The following is a 4,382-nucleotide window of genomic DNA, read 5'->3' as shown; positions in this document are numbered from 1 at the left end:
CGGCCTTTATATACAGTCCGGAGGCTGCTCCGGTGCCCGACCGCCAGCAGGGGGCGCGCGCGCTCAGAGAATCGACCTGGGTCGCAGAGGGGCGGCGGCCGCTCAGGGGCTCTGCCCGGGTTCGCGGTGGGGTGGGCGCAAGTGTGAGCTGAGAGCACTCAGCGCTGGGCTAGGGAAACAGAGGTTCTTAGGTGCAAATGGGAAAGAAGCTCCTCTTGCCTTCCTGACCATCTGGAGTGGAGCTATCACATATTATTGGTAGCAGCAGCAATAATGACAACAGTAGTAACAGCAACACCATTAATGGTAATAATGTTTGACAAGTATTTAGCACCTGGACCACGGAGTTCACTAGGTCTCTCTCGTGCCTCTCTCGTCTGATCCTTCCACAGCAGGAAGACCAGGGACCACTTTTTCATGTGGGGACTTGAGACTTCAAATGACTAAATGACTTGTCCAGCAAATAAGTGGCCAAGCTAGAATTTGAACCGTGCTTTTTCCATGCTCTCATGGCCCCTTAATGGGGCCCAGTCTTGGGGAGAAGGCAAGTGTTCTCAAGGCTTTACTTGGGGCGGGGCGGGGGGTGGTGGAGAATGTGGGGTGGCTGGAATCGGCGCCCCCTAGGGAGCGTCCTGATTGGGAGTGGAAGAGGGGCTCCCACTGTCCCCCGGGTCTCGTATTTTCCCCTCCCTGGGGTGCCTCCCTCTACTCCATGGTACCTGCCGCACCCTGGAGAGCTCCCGGAGGCTTTTACACATTTGTCCAGGGAGTGGCAGAACTAGATTCTACCCTACCGGGTCTTAGCCACGCCCACCGAGGGATATCGTGAACAGAGAAGAGCCATCGCCGATCTAGGAATGTTTGGCACTGGTTTCAGAGAACGCAGTCCTGAGGACGGCAGACCTCCCGAGTTGGGAATTGGGACCCCCTCCCCATTCTCTCTGGTGACCTAAACTCTGGGGGCCTGTCCTGGGCTTGTGCACCCATTCCTCCCAGAGTGGCAGCTTTATGCTTTCTCCCCTCTCCTGCTGAGTGACTGAGGAATGAATTGGTGCTCATTAACATGTGCTAATGAGTGTTAGCTGAACTGCCTTCCAAAGGGAGAGCGAAAGGGAAGGTGAGAACAAAAAGGAGGTCGCTAGGGCTTAGAGGACCTGGACGCCAGGAAGAGACAGAGGGGTCAAGGTTGTCCCTCAGGAGGAGGGGTTCACCCAGGGTGAGCCCAGAAAGGCATTACAGAATGAGGTCTCCAAATCCACTTGTTTTTTGCCCAAAGCAAATGTGTTACTTACAAGAACAGATTAGGAGAGAGGGGTCATAAAAAGCCAATTTGTGAGGCCTGTATACATCCCTTCCCCTTGCTGGACTGAGGAATTCACCAAAGCCACTGAATCTCTTGCTCTGCCTCTAGGGAGACAGGCTGGCCCAGTGGTTAAGATCAGGTGCTCTAGAATCAGGCCGCTTGGGTTTGAATCCCAGAATAAGCTGTGTGACCTTGTGCAAATTACATAACCTGTGCCTCAGTTTTTCTCTTCTGCAAAATCTCTTAAAATTGTTTCGAGGACTAAAAGAGTTGGTGCTCCCACTATCCTTCATGGAGCCAGGGATCAATGGTGGTTGGCTTGACAAGAAATTCTGTGGCCAGCATCCTCCTGAGGTAGTGAATGGCTCCTGGAAGGGCCAACCCCAGAGTGAGGCCAAGAGGAAAGGCTAAACACAAGCTCTTAACCTCTGTGCTACACAGCCACTCAGGGGCCAGGCTCAGCCCCTCCAGCTCTGACGCTGTCATTTGGGCTCCTCTACCTCACCTCCTGCCCCCTCCCCTGGCCCAGACCTCTGGGGCCAGAGAGCTCATCCCTAGCAATCCAAAGACCAAAGCCAGCACCCCCTTTCTGCTTTGGTTTTCCTGGTGAGAAAGGGAGACTGGAATTTCTACTTCCAACTTTCCAGAGCTGTGGAAATGGGGGAAGATGTTGGCTTGACTGCAGGGTAGCCGCTGTGACCTCCAAACTCCTTATTGACACAGCCCTGCATTGTTCATTTTCGATGCATGGTTGGAGTCTCAGGGATAGGAAGGCCTGTCCCTGACTCTCCCAGACACGGGCCCAGGGAGGGCCACAGAGCTTAAGCAAGTCCCTTGGTCCCCAAGCTGAGCCTGCAGAAGCAGTCACATTTAGGAGTTACAAGCCCTGCTCTGAGGTCAGACAGATGAGGACTGGGCAAAGTAGTTAACCTCTGAACCTTAGTAAAAATGGAGATAGTCATAACCCTGGACGTATAAAGTCCGTGAAAGGACCAAAAATAACGTGGTCATGAAGTTAGCTGGCAAGAATCCTGGCAGTGGTGAGGGCTGCATTAAAAGGTAGTTATTATTTTTAACATAAGATGTTAAGAGGACTTTTTCGTGTTGTTCTGAAATAGTAACACAAAAGGGGCTAAGTACCCCACTAGTAAAGCTTCTCCCCAGGGGCCAGGCAACTCCTGTCTGCTGCCCTCTACTTCCAACCAAGGTCATGGGCTATGAAAGGAGAAGCCTGTGTGAGGGAGACAGAGGAGACAGTCTTTGGGGAGTACAGTATTTGTGCCTTCACTGAAGCCATGCTTTGTTGGAGGTACCCTCATAAGACGGGGAAATGCCTGCAGTAAGGGGACACTGGCAAGCCCAGCTGCTCCTGGAGCAGAATTCGGGGGTCTGGGCCCCACGTGAGGACACTATTGGTGCTGTTTCTGACTTTGAGCTGCGTGAAGGCCCAAGCTGTCCTGTCCTGTGCTTAGAAGAGAGATGGGGGGTGATTGCATCCCTTTCCAGTTCTCTGTAGCCCTTGGAGGTCTCTGTGGCTCCTGGGAAAGGTGCATGACAGAGTTTAAAGGAGGAGCAGAACGCACATACCTGCTGTTCAGTCCAGGTGTTGAAGGAGGCTAGGGTAGAGCTAAAAATGGCTCCAAGAAAACCTTCATTGCGCTGTGCAGAGGCCCTCCGACTCTCCAGGCTCTAGCTCCTACATCCCACGGTGACCAACTAGGTAAGAAGATCTCCTCCCTCTCCTCCCAATGCTGCTCCCACCCAACCTACAGAGGAGATGTCTCAGGACCAGCTCACCCCTTCTCTCCAAACTTAGCCCTGGAGCCGAGGCCCTCATACAATTTGCAATGAGAGAAGAGGAGACTGAACCAGTGAAGAAACAAATTTTAAGTTGGACTGGATCAAGTTTAGATGCCTGAATGTGAGAAGAAAAACATGGACTCAGATCAAGAAATCGCTGAGGAATAGGAAAGAGACATTCAATGAGCATATTTAAAAGCAGTGACAATAAAAATGAAACTCTTTTATGTTTATATCTCAATCAACTGAGACTCTTGTAATTTTTTTTAGATGCCTGAGGTTTTGTTGCTCACCGTGATCTCTCCTCATGTTTTATGACAGTGGCGATAATGACCGTGAGGACACCTTTAGATGCCTTTATAGAGGCTTTGACACCTTTATAGAGGTGTCCTGTTCAGTTAGGTCCTCACAACTAGCCTATCAGGTGTGCAACGCAAGGATCAGGCCCATTTTAAAGATGAGGAAACCAAAGCTCAGAGAGGCAGGGAGGGGATATTGAGAATATTCTGGCTCCTCCCATTTCTAGTCTCCAGGTTAAATCGAGTCCTTGTGGACCAGGTGCCAAGTGCCTGGATACTGTATACAAAGTTCTTCCCAGGTCCTGGCCACCAGAGCCATATGGTGCCTCCCAGTGGAAAGGAGTGATGCCATGTCCGTTGTTTCCATGTTGCCCATAAACTCAGGTGATAGCTTGTTCCTCCCTGCTCCAGAAGGGGCAGATTGGGTGCCGTCCTCCCTTTTGCACCCTCTGCCTAGGGGTACTGGGTACTGCAACCCAGTACCCCTAGGTATTGGCAAGAAGACATGCCTGACTTACCCTCTGCCTCAGACCCCAGAATTGCTCCCTCAGAGGGAAAGAGGCCTGCTGACTATGAGATGGCAAGATGCAAAGCAGATGACAGCTTTCCAGCTAGTATCCACTGGGCCCAGGTAATTGGCAGAGCTCCTCAGAGCACCTGGTGTTATTTTGGAGAACATCAAAGAAAAAATCAGAAGCCCAACCTGGTTCCTCACTCTGCCTGGAAATATTTCTTCCAGATATTGTTTCTTTGGTCTTTATAATGGCCAGGCCTGACTACTGGGGTGCCAGAGAGCTGGCCTTGCTTCCCAGAAAGGATGAAAGGGATGCAGGAGCCCAGCAGTTTCCATGGAAACAGATCAGGTGGAGGGAGAATAGAATCCAGAGGAACCCAGAGGTGGGAGCAGGACTTTTGAGTAAACCTCAATCTGAAGCCTGAGAATCTGTGGACAAAATATTTCCCTGCAAAGGATTTGGGTC

The sequence above is a fragment of the Rhinolophus sinicus genome, chromosome 8, assembly GCF_057876585.1.
Source record: "Rhinolophus sinicus isolate RSI-liver-muscle chromosome 8, RSI-T2T, whole genome shotgun sequence".
NCBI lineage: Eukaryota > Metazoa > Chordata > Mammalia > Chiroptera > Rhinolophidae > Rhinolophus > Rhinolophus sinicus.
Note: the sequence above shows the minus strand (reverse complement) of the source record.